This window comes from Perognathus longimembris, chromosome 7, assembly GCF_023159225.1.
Source record: "Perognathus longimembris pacificus isolate PPM17 chromosome 7, ASM2315922v1, whole genome shotgun sequence".
Classification (NCBI taxonomy): Eukaryota; Metazoa; Chordata; class Mammalia; order Rodentia; family Heteromyidae; genus Perognathus; species Perognathus longimembris.
Window position 1 is genome coordinate 70256153 of NC_063167.1, and position 20387 is coordinate 70276539.

Genomic DNA, 20387 nt, shown 5'->3' on the forward strand with positions numbered 1-20387 from the left:
CTCTACCACTAGGCCACATTCCCAGCCTCAGCGGGTCCTTTGGATCGTGAATGACTCTGCCATATCTTTCTGTTGGGTGAGGCGGGAGGTGGGGGGGCAATCCACTCAGGTTTCCACTGCCTTTGTGTGCATGGCTAGACTCAGCACGGGTGGATTCACCCTGGGTCCCCCAGCATGCTCCCCACTGTCCTGGCCTACCTGTGCCTGAGGCCCACCACTGGCCAGACTCAGCTAGAGTATTATGGGATCCAGTGGAAGGGCCCACGGTGACTTGGATGTTCCCAAAAGAGTTCCAGAAGCTTCCCATGGTAAGGAGACTCCCAGGTTTCCCAGGGCATAGTGGAAGGCAAGCGTGGCCCTCGAGTTGAGGGATGGCGTCCCACCTGTTCTGTTCTCTATCCCTGCTTGAAAGGTGCGGTGCAGGGCTGAGGCCAATCAAAGATTCAGTAGAGATGGAAATTCACCTTTGGGTCAGGATGTGTCACTAGCTGGGAGCCCAGCGGCAGTGAATCAGCAGGAGGCCGGGTCTGGGCCATGCCTGGGTCTGAGTCCTGCTCAGGTCCAGGCTGTGCCGCATGCCTGCGGGAGGGGAGAAGGCTGGAGGGGCAGTGTGGAAACTTCTCGAGCCCACTCTGGAAGTTCAGAGAGGGAGCTGGAATCTGGCCTCTCCCTGCTGTGCCTGTTGCCTGCGTGCTGCCTGCCGGCGTGGCTCAGAGCCCACGCAGCCCTGGTGGCTCGCTAGGCAGAAATGGAAATTCCGCCTGGGGCTGTACCAGGCCCAGACGCCAGCTTGGCGTGTGTGCAGTCTGCTGGGGTCCCCGGCCTGGGGCCCTGTGCCCTCGCTTTCAGGGCATGGGGCAGAGCTGAATTTGAAGGATTGGGGACTGGGGAGGATAGGGCCACCCTGACCCTAATGCTGACCCTAACCGGGTCAGGCTCACCTTAATTTCAGCCATCCAGGGAGGGTACCAATCGCCGACTCTTAACACAAGAAGGATCTGAAGCCAGTTACAGGGCACTGAAGGCACCTAACACTTCAGAAGTGGAGCCAGGAGGATGTGAGCTTGAGGCCAGCCTGGGCTACACAGCGAAGGCTCAGCCAGCCAAGCCTGCAGAGCAAGGCCCTGTTGCAGGGGTCCCTGCACCCTGGGTGCTCTCCCAACCAGCGGGAGAGGCGAGGAAGAGCACCCCGCCGAGGGTGAACCCAGAATAGGTTACGAGCCTTGAGTCGTCCACACTCAGCCCAACCCAACCTTTCTCCGGCAGTTGGACAATCAGACGACTCGGGAGAAGTTCAAGACTGCTCTCAGTTTAGTGGTGTGGACTGGATCTTAAGTATGGGCAATGGCAGGAAGAGGAGGGTGTAACATACCTAGCCAGGGGCTATGATTGTCGGTCCGAGGTGTCAGTCAAGGGCAGAAGGCCATGGGACCTCCCTAAGGGGCGGCCTAAGTACTAGCAGGACCGCCCCCAGGTTACTGCCAGCAGCCATCTTGCTGCACATGGTCTTAAGGCTGGGAGGCGTGGCCAGCTAGAGCCGCCTTTCCAGTTCCGGACCCAGAAGGCAGGCGGGGCTAAAGCAAGCCCCCAGGGACTGAGGCAGGCGGGACTCTTCAGGGCCTGACTCCCGAGGCGCAACAGCCACACACCTCCGGGTGCGCCCCACACTCTCTCTCAAAGGAGAAGAAAGGAATAAAGGGAAGGGAAAAGAAGGGAAAGGAAGGGAAGAGATGGGGAGGGAAGTCTGAAAGAGTCTATTTATCTTCCATTTATTTTCTGTTCTGATATTGGCATTTGTTCTCAGGGTCTTGCACTCTTGCACTCTTGCCTGGCTTTTTCATTCAAGGCTGGAGTGCTACCACATGAGTCACACCTCCATTTGTGGCCTTTTGCTGGTTAATTGAAGGTAAGCATCTCATGGATGTTCCTGTCCTGGATGGCTTTGAACTGGATCCTAAGAGCTCATCCTCCTGAGTAGCTGGGATTACAGGTGTGCACCACAGGGGTGCGTTGCTGCTGCCGTTTCTCGTTAGCATATGACCTTCGGGTCTTACAGTCTGTGAGTGTCTTCTGTATAATTTGGAGCTGGGTATCACACCGCTCCCCAGCTTGTCTTGGGGAGTCCGCAACATATGTGCAAGTGTTTATTAAGTCTCATGGTTTAATTTTAAACATAAAATTCCCTCCTTCTCTGGCTTCCTTTTTCCAGAACCTTACAAAGTTGCAGATGTAGCCAAGCAAATAAATTGAAGACAGCCTTATATAGCAATAAACTTGCTTATGAAGGAGTATTAAGAAGACTCCCTTCACCCTGCCCACAACAAAAACCTCCCCTCTCAACCCTCTGATAACACCCACGACAGTCCCGGGCAGTGCCACTCCTGTCTGCTTGTATAAATTTGATCTCACAGCATGCATACTAGTCATCACCACCTTAATATGAAAACACTTTAAAGGGGGCGTTCTTCAAGGTTCCAAGGCATTATGCTCCACTTCCAGCCCTTTGCAAATCATTACAACTCCCTGACAGTTGTTCTGAGTTGTTGTGGATCCTTTACAACTTTGATTGCCCTCCTCTGAGGACGCACACTTCTAGTGTTTTCAACATGGGCTTCTCAGCCCTTGGAGGGCTCCACAGAGCACGAGGTGGAGGGTTAAAATTCTCCTTGGGCTGGGCACCAGCAGCTCACACTTGGCATCTTAGTTACTCAGGAGGTTTAGACCTTTAGGATCAAGGTTTGAAGTCAACCTGAGCAGAAAAATCCTTCAGGTTCTATCTCTAGTTAATCAGCACAAGGCTAAAACTGTAGGTGTGGCTAAAGTGGTAGAGCACCAGCTGTAAGCAAGAAATACAAGCAAAAGCATGAGGCTGTGATTTCAAGCCCTGGTATGGACACACATGCACATACACACACACACACACACACACACACACACACACACACACCCTTCTTGATTTATGCCAATAGCGTGACAGTCTTTTTTTAAAAACACCTAACACATTTAAAAAATATTTAATGTTTACTAAGTAAAGACCTCAAGATCTTTTTTTCTAAATGAATCTCTAGAATTGTCTTCCCCAGATTACACTAGAATTTCGAGGCTTCCTCTATTTTTATCCACTGCAGATGACTTTATCCTTAATTAAAAATTTCTCTATTTCCTCTTTTGTTGGTTTGGTGTAATTGTTCCTATATACTTATGGAATCTTCATTTGCCAATCAATCTGCCTATTAGTCCATGAGTCCAAGCTCTGTGTCATCTTCAATTGTGAATCTGCTGGTCTGGTGATGGAGCCACTAGTTCAGTGCCGTAGACTCTCCTGTGGCTGGTACATCTCCCTCCTGGTTCAGGATGGTTGCTGAGGTGCCCAATGCCAGCCCTGTTCTGTGACTGAGGTTGGGCCTGGCCACGTCCACAGTCATTCATTAGAAGTGGGGCTCATACATTGCACATACAAGGCTGTCAGTACTTGCGCAGAAGTTTCTAGGGTGCTTCTGTATTCGCCAACAGGTAGGGGGGTGCAGAGATGGAGATCTGGCCAGAGGCCAGGAGCTCCTTCACTAAATCTTCAGACATGTGAGGAATTTCTGAAATGCTTCTTCCCTGGTGTCTCTTGTGGCTGAGGAGTCCCTGGAGCTGCTGATCAGAGGGTTCCTAGCCCACCCTAACCCCGAGAAGCTGGATCCTCAAGGTCCTGTAGGTTTTTCTCCTTGTCCCAGAGTGCAGGAGAGAGCCCCAGAAATTCCACAAGCAGACTTCACCATTGAGAAGGCTGTGGGAACGCCGAGGCCTGGCGTTCAGGGAAGGAGAAAGCACTGGCACATCGCCATTGGAGGAGGCCTGATCCGTAGACAAAGAGGGTCTTGCGCAGCGGCTCCTTGTGGTGGACGTGGATGGGGAGGAGGCCCAGCCTGGGGTCAGGCCAGAGAAGGAGGAGGTGTAAGTTGCTCTGGGACCACGCACTCAGCTTGAGTTGATGACCATGCGTTGTCCAGGAAATTGGCACAGAGCATCACCCCTTTCCCACTGAGCCCCACCCGTGGGAACCCCCACTGCCCAGGGAAGCTGGGACAAGGGCCCCGCTGCCTCTGGAAATAGGACTTCGTGTGGAAGTGGGATAGTTTCATGAAATTTGTGAAAGCCAGGGGAGGGGCTCTGTGTCCAAGAGAGCATATGGTGCACAGTTGTGGATAAAGCTTGTCAAAGCACCCGTGTGATGTCATTATTTTGGTTATTTTGGGAAGACGGAAGACAAACTCCACTCTAGACACAGGCCATCCATCACAGACCCTAGGGGCTCCCTACAGCCTGCCACAGAGCCCAAGGGCTCCCTGCAGTTTGGAGGATGGGGCCCTCCCTGAGCCCCCCACAGAACTAAAGGGTGCTGGCTCCTCTTCGTGGCACATCTGGGTTTCCCTTAATGTAATTGTGCAGAATTCTTGGGGGAAAAGTCACCCATAACCCTTGATGTCTGCGTCATGATCAGGATGAGGATTCCCGCAAGCCAGAACCCCAGGCAGAGCCTCCTCTGGAGTCCAGCACGTGGCTAGCTCTCTAATCATAGACTGGCATCTGTTCCTGGGGTGTCAGTGGGCTGGGGAAAGCTACCATACCCCCTGGGAAGCAATTCCAGTGTCAACACATAGAGGGATGGAGAGGGAGACCAGAGGAGAGAGGTATCATGCTGAAGACTGTGGCGTAATGGATGCTGCCATTCCCATGAGAAAGCAAATATAAAATAATGCTGGTACTTTCTGTGCTGGGAACCACAGGGAAGCCTCAAACTCTCCGTCCTCCCACCTTGGCCTCCAAAGGGCTGGGACAAGAGGTGTGACCATGCCCAGCTCCAGTGTCTTGAACTACGTGTGCTGAAAATACTGGAGACTCAAACAGTGAGAACACAGGAAACTCTGACCGGGAGGAAAGTCTGCTGTTAGCACTGCAGGCAGGCTGAGCTGGCGCCAGCCAAGCCTTGTCTGCAGGCCCAGGGAGCCAGGCCTGACTCAGGCTGGAGATTTTAGTTATATGATGTCCTCAGTCCGGACTCAGGAGCTACAGTGGAACCAAGGGGATGCATATATCGCATTGTCTGCAAACGAACATTCAAGAGTTTTTAGATCCTGCCACGCAAAAGGCTGGGTGAAGGGGAAAATGCTATATAATATAGTATAGAATAAATATGCTGTATAATATATACTATATAACATGTAGGAGGCTAGTAGCTCACACCTGTAATTCCTGATACTCAGGACACTGAGGTCTAAGGATTACAGTCTGAAACCAGCCTGGGCAGGAAAGTCTTTGAGACTGCTATCTCCAATCAAGGAGCAAAACACCCGAAGTGAAGAAGTGACTCAAGTGGTAAAGTGCCAGCCTTGAGTGAAAAAGCCATTCCAGAGGGAGAGGCCCTGAGTTCAAGCCCCAGTGCCAGGATGCACACACCAAAATACTATAGAACAAAGAAAGCTCAACAGCTGTGTGAAACTTTTGAGAGAAGGACTATTTTAATGACAAAACAAAGATAGGAGAATTTCTCCAGGTTTAGAACATGGAAAGATGCTGAATTTTCCCCCTGTTTTTGTTAGCATCAGTGGACAGTATGAAGGTTGGCTTGTCTCCATAATGCTGGAGATTTAGTTAGATGATTTGCTGAGATGGTGGTGGAGTGAAAGACACCCTCAAACTTGGAACACAACAAGGAGAGGGCCCATCTGCCAGGGGTGCATGTGGATCTCTAGTGGCATAAGACAAACCCAGGTAAGGTGAGAGGCAACTCAGAGCGACAGTCCCACCCGCAGCTGCCTCCCTGGAAGGCTTCGCCCTCCACTGTGAACACAGGAGAAGGAGGCATGCCCCAGAGAGGGAGGCAGAAATCTGCCTGTCCTGGCTCCAGTTCTGGGTGGAGCCAGGTAAGGTTAAAAAGTATACTGAGGAATTCCTCTCCCAGCTCACCTTCGCAGGTGTTCATTCACACTGACTCCCAGACCTGCTCACTGACATCTAAGAGGCTCCGGATTGGCCCCAGCCACACCCTAGAGAAATCAAGTGGAAGTCCTCTGTGTAGGTGCGCATGCGCATGTGTGCGCGAAACACACACGCACGCATGCACACGCACACACAGCATCATGCAGTAGAATCAGAAGATGCAATACACGGCAGAAACAGATGTACAATGTATTAAAGTCATCAAAATGGAAGAAAAACAAGGCAATGAAAAATATCACAAACGTTTGTAAAAAGGATAAAGCATGATTAAAAGAACTTGAAAAGTAACCAAACAGAATTTGTAACTGAAATTACAAAGAAGATAAACAGGCTAAAGCAATTTAGATTCAGGTAAAGAGGAAGTTAGTGAACTGAAAGACAGAATGGAATGTCACTCACAGCGTGGAAAGCAGAGCTAGAGATGCTGAGAGATAACAAAACAAAGCAAAGCCAAACCAAGCAAAAAAGGATGAAGCACTGTGACCAGGAATGGTTGGTGAGGTACTGAGAAGAATGATAAAAACTGAAAAATCTTTGAAAATATTAATCAAGAAAAAAAAGGCAGATAGCACATAGGCATACAGCAACAGAAACAGTAAATATGTCTTTCTTTCTTTTTTGGGGTCAGTATTTGGACTTAAACTCAGGGCCCCATGCTCCCACTTGACTTTTTCACTCAAGAAAGTTGCTCTACAATTTGAGCCACAGCTCTGCTTTTAAGCTTTTTTGTTGGTTAATTGAAAGCAAGAGTCTCATGGACTTTTCTGCTCAGGCTGACTTTGAACCTGGGTCCTCAGATCTTGGCCTCATGAGTAGCTAGGATTACAGGTGTGAGCCATCAGTGCCTGACACAATAGGACATATTTATAAAGATAAAAGAACAAAATGAAAAACTCTATGACAATGAAATACATAAACATGGGAGAAAGGGGAAAATTCCTTGAGAACATTACAAAATGTTTCCAAAGTTATTCTGAGAGAAAAATAGAAGACATAAATGTTCCTCTAGCTATTTAAGGAATTGAGTATTTGAAGATCTTCCTAAAAAGAAAATTCCATGCCCAGACAAGTCTTCTAAGGTTTTGTAAGCTTTCTGTCATCGCTTCTATTTATTGTTTCATCAGAGGACCGACTTAGCAAGTAAGACAAGAATTATAAATGAAACTTAAAAGGCTTAGAAAGGTAAAAGAAAGGAATGAAAATATAGTTTGTAAATGATACAGTGTAGAAAACTAAAATAATCTATAGGTATATTTTAGAAGTAGATCATGAAATTTGCAAGGTCAGTATTTTCATGTGTCTCTCTCCGGATCTATAAAAGTTCATTGTGTGCCTACACCTAATTAGAAAACACACTGGCATCAGGGCTTGAGGCGGCTAATTAATAGCATCTGTTTCCCAATCTGGGTTCAGAATCAGACCAAAGAACAGATAGACAGAAAAAAAAAAAAAACCCCAAAGAAGTAATCCAACAAATGTGTGATCATCACACAGCATCATGCAGCCACAGAAGACCTAGGTGCAGGCCACAGACAAAGCATACGGCACCGACAACCATCCATCGAGCGACCAACCCCATCCCGAGGGCCACCGGCTGTCTGCTCACCACGAAGGAGCTGCAAGACAGGGGTGCCCTCTGCCCACGATCAGGAGTGTGAGTTAGCACAACTGCGTGCAAAACAGCATGGAAGCTCCTTCAAAAAATTCCAAATGGTGCCATAGGACCCAGCAGCCCTGCATCTGGGCATCGCACCAAGGGAAATGAGTCACTGTCTCAGGCAGGTATCTGCACTCCCAGGTTCTGTGCAGGTCCACAGGATGGCTGCGAGGTCACGACATGAGGTGTAAGGGAGACAGGACGCACTCACGATGCTCATTCCTCTGTTCAGAAGGGAGGAGCTTTCGCATTTGCAGTAACCTCGCAGATCCTTGAGGACAGGGTGCTGACATTGGAGGGACCCAGAATGTAATGACCTGTGAGCGAGAAAATCCACCGAAGCACAGTTAAAGGTGGCAAAGGAGTTTTATTAGTTGGTCTGCAACTGCCTTGCCCCGGGTTACCCCAGAACTAGGAGCAGCCGCAGCCTCCAAGGGGGGTGAGTTCCTTTTCTTTCTTCCTCTCCACAGGCCTCTGTTCTCTACAGGCCTCTTGGCAGGCCTCAAGTTCCTCCACAGGTCTCTCTACTCCTGCAGGCCTGGACTTGAGCCTCGATTCTCTGCAGGTCTGGACTTGATTCTCTGCAGGTCTGGACTTGGCCTCTCCACTCCACAGGCCTGGGCTCTCCTCAGGCCTGAGGAGAGTCTGGACACACTGTTCAGCTCCATGAGGCACCTTTTCCTGTCTTCCTTTCTCCATATCTCTCCCTCTTCCCACCCCTCAGGTTATCATAAGAACACAGGTGATGATTTCACAGGTGTAATCTGAACAGAACTGGGGCTGGGTGGTGTTATGGAGCAGGCATGGGGACCATGGTCAGAGGAACCATGCTTTGCAGTAGATTCGGGAAGTGTAGAAATGGTGTAGACACAGACATGTGTTTTGTGGGCTGGTGAGGAACGTGGTTTAAGCCTGGCACTCGCTGGGAGAGCAGATCGTGCGTGCTCTCCACATGTGTTGCAGCGGCCATGGGAGGTTACGGGCCCCTCCGTGAGGTGGACAGCAGCAGGCATGTCTCAGTGTTTGCATGGGAACATCACACTGTGTGCCACACAACCCCGTGAGGGCCGGCGGAGGCCGGACACTGATTTTGTAGGCTGTGGCTTGTTTCTGTGTAGAAGGAAGATTCACAGCCCTGAATCCCAGAACCGGGCAGCCTTCTGCAGAGGATGACAGGTGGTCCAGGAGGGCCGTGAGGAAGGGTGGACCCAGGGCGGGAGGCTCTGCCTGGCCCAGGAGGATGAAGAGCACCCGTCCTGGAGTCCTCCAGCCACACCTCAGGGATGGGACGATGTGGGCACCAAAGCCACGAGGACTCTTCCAAAGCTCTAGGCAGGCTGTGTGGCTTCTCCTCCCTGGGGTTGGTGAGTGAGGGGCGAAGCTGGACCGGGCTGTTTCCAAGATGAACTTTGCAGACTGTGAGAGAAGAGGCACAGGAAACAGGTGGTGCTTAAACCTTTCCATAAATCCCATGGTGCTTGCCGATATGAGCACACCACTGTGTGGGTTAGACCATCTCTAGACCATTCGTGTGCTCCTGGGGTAGTGCTGGGTGGAGGGCCGAGTTGCTGCTCTGCTCAGAGAGTCATGATGAGAAAGTAGCTTCTACAGGCTTGGCACAGATGGAGAATTCCCCCCTGGGCATTTTGGACTGTGGTTGATTGAACCTGTGATTTACAGCCTGTGCCTGACTGTGTTCAGAGTGAGGAAGGAGGCTGGCATTGTGGTTGTCCACCTCTTCCTCCCCTCCTCCTTCCCCTCTTCTTTTCCTGCTCTTCCTTATCCTTTTCCTCCTTCTTCTCTTCCTTTTCCTCTCCCTCTTCCTCTTCCTTTCCTCTTCCTCTTTCTCCTTTTTCTCTTCCTCTTCCTTCTCTTTCCCTCTTCCTCCTCCTCTTCCTTCTCCTTCTCTTCACTCCTTCTCCTCCTCCTCTTCCTTCTCCTTTCCTCCTCCTCTTCCGCCTTCTCCTCTTTCTTCTCCTCCTTTTCTTTCTTCCTCTCCTCTTCCTCATCTTCCTGTCCTCCTTCCTCCTCCTTCCCTTCCTCCTCCCCAGCACAGAGTTTCCAGTGCCATCCCCTCTGAGACCAACCTCTAGGGATAGATTTAATAAAATCTATGTAAGATCTTTATGGAGGGCAGTATAAAATTTTATTGAGAGATCTGAGAGAAGACTTAAAGGAAGGCAAGTAGGAAAGCTGAACACTGCAACATTGTTGATTTTCCCAAAGTCAATCCACAGATTCATCATGATGCTACTGAGATTCCCAAGAATTGTGAAGCCCTGTGAGCTGTTTCTGAAATGTGTGTGGACAAACACACATCATAGTGCAACAGACACTGGGGGCTGGGAGGCTGTCCTAGAGCAAGCTGATGAGAAGCCACTTTCCTACCATAGTGGTATGGGTGTGGGATAGGAAAAAGCTCCATGGAACAGAATAGGAGCCCCAGACAGATTTGCACACCTCTGAGAAACACACATAAAACCTCTGTGGGAAGCTGGCCTTGAAGAAGGAAGAGAAGAAGTGCTTCACAGATAACATTGGGACAAGTCACCCTTGGAGAAAACACATGAGTCTCTAGTACATGCAGGTGTGTGCACGTGCACGCACACACACCCATGCACACACACACAGTGTGACTCAACTTACATAAAGATGAAAGAGCAAAACTGAATTTATTGTTGGGATCTCAATAGATGTTAAACCTATAAAGCAAAGCAGGAGTGCAGCTGGAGCCAATTCCAGCTACTTGTAGCTGGCGAAGGGCCCTTCCGTTGCTCAGATTTGCTGTTTCATGTTGTGGGTAAATTTGGGAGGATTTTCTTTGGGAAAAAAAAAGTGTCAGAATGTATGTATGGCAGGGATCTTGCAATCCCAGCTCTTCAGAAGGCTGAGGCCTGAAAGATCACAGTTTGAGGTCAGCCCTGGCAGAACAGTTGGCAAGAGTCCACCTCCAATTACCCAGAAAATGCTAGACTACAGGTATGGTTCAAGTGGTAGAGCTCCTGCCAGGAGCAACCAAGCCAAACAACCCCCGAGTTCAGGGTACTGGGAGTTGATCTCTTAATTCCTGGAAAGATATCCTCATTCCCTCTTCCTCTCTCTCTTCTGGTTATTTTCTGAGCAGCTTGTTTAGACGGCTCAGCTTCTCTGTGCCAGAGTGTGAGCTTCCAAGCATCTAAGCAGATGCTTTAAAAATGGAAAAGGGCTGCCTTTCTTCTGTTTGTAACTAATGTGGCAATCCATTTCAATGAACTATTTTAAAAGTCTGTGTGTTTGTACACAGAGCGGCTTTAACTCTGTGTTTAGCTCTGACTGCAGCATCTTCATGAAGAAGCCGTGGAAACCCAGCAGAAGATATGGAGTCCAGGAAGGGGCAATGCTGCTGAGGGACCTGCCGCTGCCCTTGCCTGTCCTGCAGGGCCTGCCGCTGCCCTTAGCTCCCTCAGGGGCAGCTTAATACCGCTTCTGGATCCCTGGAGAACAGCAGGACCCAGGTCTCCAGGAAACTTCCAGATTAGAGGATGGAGTGACTTGAGGCTAGCACGACAGCAGCTATGCAGGCCGTCCCTGGCAGGGCTGCTGTGCCCACTGCTCCACTGGACAGCAAGCCATGACTGTGTTGTAGATCTCTCAGATTGGGCGGCTTCGCAGGAAACCCAGGTACCGAGGGTCAGCTGCAAAGTCTGCTCCCCAGATCTGCAGTGTGAATGTCCTCCCTGGCCCCTGAGCTCCGCAGGGTGGCTCGTCCACTGAGCCAGGTGAGGAAGAGGGGCTGTGGTTCAGGTGGTAGAGTGCCAACCTTGAGAGAAAAATTGAAGCAAGAGCATGCAACCCTTAGTTCAAGGCCCAGAACTGGCACACAAGAAAAAGAGAGATGCAGGCAGAATTGGTATGAATTTCCTAACCGTTGAAGGAGTCCATTTTCCTCTGAGCTTGAACTAGGAAGATGAACTCAGAGGAGTCCAGACACCTGTGTTTCTAATCTTGCCTCCTTCACTCAAAAGCAGTGTTGCCTGTACTTGCCTCCATCTCCCTTTGGTGTCATCGCACATGCGCTCTGCTAAGTGGCACCGGATTGCTGTCACGGCCAGTCCCCATGGGGGACACTGATTTAACAAAATAATGAAGTGCTGAGAAACCCCATTTGCTCACTATGGGCTGAAAGCAATGTGCTGGGATTGCTTTGTTTATCAAGTGTTCCAAATTAAACCTTCAAAGTGTTTTATTTTACTTAAAAAAAAAACTTCTAGTAAGTATGCAGTGATTTTAAAAAAGGAAAAGGACCAAAAAAGGGAAAAAAACCCAAACAATGACAGGAATTGGTCAGCTCTGCGTGCTATTTGATGCTGGCTTCTTTTACTGGTGGTAATGATCCATCTGCAGAGCTGTGCCCGCAGCATCCAGCTCTGAGCCCTCCGCAGAGAGCCACAGACAGAGGGACCCCAGGGGTCTCCGTCCCCTGCCTCCTTCAAGTGGACATGACCAGCTGTCTGCTGGGAAGACCTGATGTCCTCCTTGTCAGGGGACCCCTCCCCAGAGGCCAGGGCCACCCCTTCCTCCCACCCCAGGGCCAGGGTCTCACCCACCCCTCCGCTTTCTTCCCTTTAGGCCAGGCACTCTGCTTTCCCTCTTAGGGGCTCTGTTGCCCATCTAGCTTTCCCAAGAGTCACCAAAGCAGAAGAAGGTGTTAGCGTGGGGGAGTCCAAATCTGAGGTCCTTCGGGGCTTAGTTATTTTACCTGTAAAATAGATTGGATTCAGGTTCTTCAGAAATGGTAAAGAGCTAACACACAGGCACACACACACACACACACACACACACACACACACACACACACACACACACACAATGTATGTGGATAAAACCTGCTCCTGGAATATTGGAATGGTAATAAGTTTCTTGCTAAACTTACATTGTTGGAGAAACATGGGAGGTTTTCTACAAGGCTGGGCACACTTCATCCATCTATTGCTCCTGCAGTGTTATGAATAGGTCCGGGTGCTGGTGGTTCCCACCTGTAACCCTAACTACTCAGGAGGCTGAGATCTGAGGATATAGGTTTGAATCCAGCTGGGAAGACAAATCCACTGACTCTTATCCCCAATTAACCAGCAAAAAGCCAGATAGAGGTGTGGCTCTAGTGGCAGAGTGCCAGCCTTAAGTGATAAAGCTAAGCAAGAGTGCAAGGCCTTGAGTTCAAGCCTCAATACTTGTGTGCACCTGTGCGTGCACACACACACACACACTCTCTCTCTCTCCAAAACAACAGAAAATTATACCAGAAAGTACAACCTTGGGCTGGGAATATGGCCTAGTGGCAAGAGTGCTCGCCTTGTATACATGAAGCCCTAGGTTCGATTCCTCAGCAACACATAAACAGAAAAAGTCAGAAGGGGCGCTGTGGCTCAAGTGGTAGAGTGCTAGCCTTGAGCAAAAAGAAGCCAGGGACAGTGCTCAGGTCCTGAGTCCAAGCCCCAGGACTGGAAAAAAAAAAAAAAAGAAAGTACAAGCTTATGTACTTCACAAGTTGACCCCCACCCCCACCCCTGTCCTCTCATGCTGTGATCTGTCCTACCCCTTGTCATCCTGACCCCGACGTTCCTGTCCCTCTGGTACCTGTGCAGAAGAGGTGTGCAGAGGAGGTGCTGGGCTCTCTTGCCACTGACCTACACCATCAGGAAAAGCCCCAGGGCCTCCAGGCCTCTTAGAACAACTTTGAAGCAGAGGTTCCTAGGCCACTGCCAGCCCCGTGGAGCTGGAGGAAGCTCTCTGAATAAGAGCCATGAGGACAAACAGTCCCCCCTCCCCAAGGCCCTGGGTTTCCCTGCATGGGATAAAGCCACCCTGGTTGGCCAAAACCGCACCTCAGCAGGCCCCTCTCCAGCCCCCCAGCCCCAGTGTGGCCGGTCCCCAGGGCCAGGCTGGTGATGGGAAAGGCTTGGGTGGGGCTGCTTGCAAGGCCACTGCTGACGTGGGTGTGGGTAGAGCCCCTGGGGACAGTGGCTGGTTTCTGTGACCCACGGGGGGCCTTGGGCCTGGGACTCGGAGGTTAGACAACTGAGCACTCTGCAGAGGAAATGCTCTCACAGATCAAATGCTTCTGAACCATAACGAGATGAGTTTTCCTTGGAAGCTGTTTTGTTTCCTTAAATCGAAAATGCAATCTCCCAGCCTGCAGGAAAATAAGATACTGGAGACCTAGGCTGCTCAGAAACCTTGCTCACAACCTCTGTTCCTTTCTCTCCTCTGTTCCCCATTTGTGGGGTCCAGAAGATGAGGGGGCCAAGTTACACCCAACATATGGATAGTCCCTAAAAGAGCCTCGGCCTTCTACAGCGGGAGATTCTGTTCCCTCCCTCCCTCCCTCCCTACCTCTCTCTTTCCCTCCCCAGCCCCTCCCCTGCCTCTCTTCCCTTTTCTTTTTTGGTGTTGGTACTGGGCCTGAACTCTAAGCCTCACACTCTCCCTTGGCTTCTTTATTCGAGGTTGGTACTCTGCTACTTGAGCCACAGATCCACTTCTGGCTTTTTGATGGTAAATTGGACCTAAGAATTTCTTGCTCAGGCTGGCTTTGAACTCTGATCTTCAGATTTCAGCCTCCTGAGTAGCTAGGATTACAGGCGTGAGTCACAGATGCCCGGTACTATTAATATTCTTATCCCCAGTGTTCTTGTATGTAAGATAATGCTTATTGGTTGAAAAAGCAGGCAATGAAATGGGTATAAAGTAGGAATCAAGGCCACTGCTGCTGGGTTGTAAGTCTATAGCCCTGGGTTGGAAGAAAATAGCCTCTAGGTTCCATAGTGCTCGTTGATATTTCTTACCAATAAAGGAAAACATTGAGCCAATGGCAATCTTTCTGAACATTATGACATTTAAGGAATAAATTGAAAGACACCGGAGGGGCCCAATGTCTTCTTACAAAAGACTTTGTTGTGTTTTCCAGCCACTTTAATTTTCTTTGGCACCTTTAGCTTCTCATTCTGTTCTTCCCTGTGCTTTTAAACATTTCCTCTTAAGGAAAGCAAAGAAATAAACTTTAACTGCTGAAGAACTATCCTAAGCTTGTGATGGAATTGCTACTCTGTCAGGTCCTTTGTGTGAACACATTGTAGTTTGGTTTCTTCAGGGACTTGATGCTGGCTGCTGGTGGCTTACCTTGGTAATCCTAGCTACTCAGAAAGCTGAGACCTGTGGATTCCTGTATGAAGCCAGCCCAGGCAGGAAAGTCTATGAGACTCTTATCTTCAGTTAACCAGCAAAAAGCCAGAAGTTGGAGGTGTGGCTCAAGCAAAAATAGCCAAATAAGAGCATGAGGCCGTAAGTTCAAGCCTTAGTACTGACACACACACACACACACACACACACACACACACACAAGGCACTTGACAACATAGCCTATGAAATATTTGCAGATAGAAGCAAGCATTCCTAGTTATTTGATAGCTAATCTCAAGGAACTCTGGCAGCAGATCAGAATTGCCTGGGAGACAGTCTCCTGACAAGTCAAGTGGTTCTCTCCCATTGTCTCGTCTTCCTCCACACTTGTTGCCTGGCCCTGTTCTGGCCCTGCTAGCCTCGTTTCAGCCTCTAGGGCCTCTGGGCTCCCTCCTGCACCAGGCCCTCTGTTCAAGGCTGCTGTCTTTGGAGACCCTTCCACTCCATCCTGGCAGTGCTTGCATTCATCTCCTGTCTCTTCTATGGTGCTCAGGGACCAGGCACCTCCATTGGTAGCATGCCTGTGCCTACAGTGCCATTCATTCTAGATGATTGCCCTCCCTCCTTAGACTGTAAGTCCTACGACTGTATATTTTCACCAGGGAATTTCTGGTTCTTCGGATGAACAAAGGAATGGACAGATCAGTGTTGGAGAATCCATCCAGATTTGGGAAAAACAAAGGTGGTGCTCATTAGAGGAACTGAACGTGGCTTACCAAGCTAGGCTCCATCCTCCCAGGGGAGCGGGAGGGCATGTCTGCTGGGCACAGGGTGACAAGTGCCTGGGCTTCTGGGCTGTGAAAGGCCATTGGCAATGGGGTGGCACTGAGCAAACACTTTTCTGTTTCTTAATTTTGCATACTTTTGTTCCTTGCTTTGTTTTTCTTTTCCTCATTTCTTTTCCCCAGCTGAATTTGCCACCTGGTAGGCTTGTTAGAATGAGCTCATAAAAAGTCGACAAAAGTGCTGGGCTCCAAGACACTCTGTAGCAAACACTGAAAGTAGTGTGAAGAGGTAAATGCCTGCTTGCGACCTTCCTCTGTCTTCATTCCCTTTTCTGTGCTTTCCTGGTAGAAGGAAGGCAGCTAGGAGAAGACAGAACTAACACATCCACGGGCCAGGCCTGCACTGGACTCTGGGACATTTCAATGAGTTAGTTCCTGGCCAGAGACTTGAAGTCTCACCATTTGGTGAGCTAGACATCCGTGGTTAGGCTAAGCACTCACAGGCAAACATGCGAGGCAACTTGCTTTGATAATAATGAGAAAAGAAAACAAAAAAACAAAAAAATTCCAGGGACTTATAGTTTACAGGAAATTCAGAATGCAAATCTAGTGTGTTGTGGTTGCAAAAAAAAAAGCTATTTTAGGCTTCATTAGAAGAAAAATTATATATGTATATATATATACATATATATATATGTATACATATATATATATGTATACATATATATATATATATGTGGGCAGTCCACACCTGGAGTAGAAGACACAGCACTGAAGGCCAACACGGACAAATTAGAGTTTGTCAAGAGTGGACCAACGGGGGCTGAGACCCCACCACGGAACCATGGAAGGACCTGGGATGTATAGTAGCTGTTTTTAAAGATTGTGGCATAACAAAAGGTCCAGGGCTCTGCCAAGTGCTGGTCCAGAGAAGGGCTTGAGTGAATGGTGGAAATGCTGGTAAAGATATTTACTTCAACGTGAGGAGAAACCTCATAGATCCAGGCTGTGAGGCAGAGGACTCAGAAATCTCTTTTCTCAGGACTCGTGTGTGTGTGTGTGTGTGTGTGTGTGTGTGTGTGTGTGTGTACGCACGCGTGCGCCCGTGCTGGTTCTGAAGCTTAAACTCAGTCCCTCCTGTTCTTACTTGGCTTTTTCACTCAAGGCTGATGGCTCTTCCACTTGAGCCACACCTTCACACTGAGATTTTTTTCTGGTTAATTGAAGGTAGGAGTCTCACAGACTTCCCTTCTCTAGGCTGGCTTTGTACCTAGATCCTCAGATCTCAGCTTCAGCTAGAGGCATGAGCCAGCAATGCGCTGTAGACCTTGTTGTCTTCATCTCCTTTTGTGCTGCTCCTTCTCAGGGACGGCACTGATTGGCGGGCTCCGTTTTCATCCTCACACCTCTGGTCCTGCTCGGGGCACTGAGGAGTGAGGCCCCACTGCACCTCCATGGAAGTACAGGTAATCTTGGCCACTGTCACTGTGCAAAGGATGAGGGAACAGGCATGGGTAACTTGCTCAAGGACACCTAAATGTGAAGGCTGGCAGTCAGGATTTTACCCAGAATTTCTGCTCTTATACACCCTGTCCTCCTAACCTCTCTGGTGCGCTTATCTCTCCTCCACCAAAATAAACATTCATAAACAAAGTAAAACAAACTGACAGGTGGGTTAGTAGACCAGGTAGATATAAGTGAATGGAGTAGGTTTGGGGCAGAAATAAGCATGTGGCTTCTTGCATGTATCAAGGACAATTGTGTTCAATGGATTCCCCAGGACCTGGTACCTCCTGTCTTCAGAGCTGTGCAGTGTCTCTGTGAAAGGAAAACACTCATCCATGGGCCGGTCCTCAGGGTCTTCACAGTGGCCTGGCTGAGCCTGCCTTCAGTCACTGGCACAGCCGAGCAGAGTCTTCTTGTCCTGACAGTGTCCCGTCACTCCTGTGGCATCTGACCATTCCAGTTTAATCATGCTCTGACTGCTATCCATAGCACAAAGCCTTTTATAAAGAATGAAACAACTGAAAAGCATTTCCCTCTTAATAAGTCCTGTGATTCACCAAACACAAACCACAGCCCAATAAAGTCAATGTGGAATAAATCTCTCAATGAAGAGAGTTTTGCTTTCTGTTACCACAAGTTGTCCCAGCCCTTGGATGTTTGTTGGGTCCTCTTGTTCACAGACCTCTGTGCTACCAGCGGCTTCCCCAACCACAATGCTATGTCCACCACTGCCCAGTGGGAGGTCTCGGCTAACCGGAGGAGAGAGGACATGTGCAGGAACAGCAGGAAGAACGCAGGGGTGAAGGAGAAGCCTGCCTCTCCAGGGGAAGTCCTGGCTGTGCCACTCAGGGCCTCCAGAGGAACTAGCAAGCTTAATTTGATTCAGAGTGACTTTTACCTGCATTTCTGTCTTCTGGCTCTTGTTCTGTGTAGATTCCTGTTGTAAAATTTAATACAACAATAACAACAACCAAACTTCAGTCTCTGGAGCAACATATTTTTCCAGAGACATTTATGCTTACCACCTGAAGCTGCAGATCCGTGGCCCCAGGTCAACCACAGACACAGAGATGGAGCGCACAGAGCATGCCAGCGACGAGAACGCATGACTCTGCGTGTGCACAGATCATGTTTGCTTTGATTTTTATTGCTCTGAGCAATGCTGGATTCCCAGAACTCAGTGGCCACCCGGTCCCATAAATGTTACGTGGTTTAAGTTTATCGCCATCTTTTCCCCAGCCTATCTCCTATTAGGCCAATCATGCACCTCATTTTTATTGTGTTTATGATCTTTTACCCAAAATAGTGACATTAATATGTAATAGACTAAAGAGAGATTATAACTACAGCAATAATCATCCTGAACCCAGAAAGGAGCCAGCTACAGAGAGGAGGAATTGAAGTATTATTTATAAATGAAATTTTCTAGGTATGACAAACAGTAAGTAGAAGGTCTCATGTCATTTGTGAGTAAGAGCCTCCATTCAGGACTGTGAGGGGCTTTGCATGACACTTGCAAATGCTTCCAGGATCCTATAATATCTATCTGCTATCTATCTATCTACCTACCTAGCTACCTACCTACCACCAGTACTGGGACTTGAACTCAGGGCCTGGACTCAGATCCTTAACTTTTTCAGTCAAGGCTGTTGTTCTACCACTGGAGCCACAGCTCCACTTCATTGGAAATAAGACTCTCACAGACCTGTCTTCCTGGGCTGGCTTTGAACTGTGATCCTCAGACTTCAGCTTCCTGAGTTGCTAGGATTACAGGCCACCAGTGCCCAGCTCAATGACACATCTCTTGAGAATCTAGGCAGTACCCCCGAAGAGCCCCTCAGTGCCACCCTGCCAACACCTTTGCACAAAGGCTCATGAACTTTCTGGTTCATGAGCGATTGGCCACGAGAGCCAGGCCACAGCCATGTAGCTCACTTGAGGAAAGGCAGGAGTCGGCCTCTGAGGAGCCTCAGGCAAGGTCTGTGCGGCAGGGCTGACTCTTGGCAGGAGTGAAGGCTAAGGTGCAGCTGGAGGAATGTGAAGCGAGGAGCCAGCTCTGGGGTTGCTATTACAATCAGAAGACGAACCGAGTCAGAGTTCCGGAGCCCTTTGAAGGGCTGCCAGCGCAGACACATGTTTCCAATTACTGCGTGCAGTCTCGAGACTGTGCACTTTCATTATGTCAAAGTGAAAGGCATGGTGGGGGGTGGGGGGGCGCCAGGCCTGAGACGGTGCTTAGCCGTGCCATCAAGGGTGAGCCAAAGCGCCAGCTGCCCCCGGGGTCAGGACTGCAGACACCTACGCTCAGATGCCCCTCCCTTCTGGTTGGGGGGGACCCAGCCTGAGCATCCAGGCCAGCTCTTCAGAGCATGGAGACAGCACATAGGGACAGGGCTGTGTCCCTCCACAGGACTGCAGAGGCTCAGAATCCCAGAGGGCTGTCACTCTAGAAGTCAGTTTTGTTGCTAGCTCAGAGTAAGATGAGACCATGGACGCTCTCCCTGTGCCCCACCCAGACACCCCAAGGGGCTGCTCCAGGAAAGGAGCTGCTCCTGCCAGGCACAGGGTGGGGGTGGGGAAGCAGGCCACAGGAAAGGGGCACCTTGCCCACCAGCCCCCAGTCTGCCCTCTCAGCAGGCCAAGGAGCACACGGTGCTTCTCAGATGCCCCCAAGAGTCCTGTGACTCTTGAGAATCTCTCCAGGGCTGCTAGGAAGGTCCTGGAACATCTCCTTCACCACACCTGTACCCACCCCCAGAACACAGCAGGGCCTTGAAGCCCTAGGAGTGGCTTGTGGGAAGGTCTGGGGTGTTGAGGCCTACCATCAAAGCTACAAGCCCCGGAGCACTGAGGCCTGGGGCACTAAGGCCTGCCATCAGAATCAGGCAGAGCCCACAGACACCAGCAATGAGAGGGCACTCTTGCCTAGACCTTTATCCGACTAAGTATCTCAGCACAGAATGGTGTTTCTTGAACACAAATCTTAATTCCACTTGCTTTAATAGAAAAACCAGGGCACATTTGATTGTGCTTTAACTCTAATCACATAGTTCTTATGCCAAAACACCCTGCTATTCTACTTTGCCTGATTTGGTTTGGGTTGTGGGTAGGGTGGAACAGAAAGAGGGAAAAGGAAACACAGGGACCATTTGCTTTTTTATTCAGTGGGCAATTTGTTTTCTGTTGTGTGTGTGTGTGTGTGTGTGTGTGTGTGTGTGTGTGTGTGTGTGTGTGTGTGTGTATGCTCTGGTACTGGGGCTTAAACTTAGGGCCTACCACTGTTGTTTGGCTTT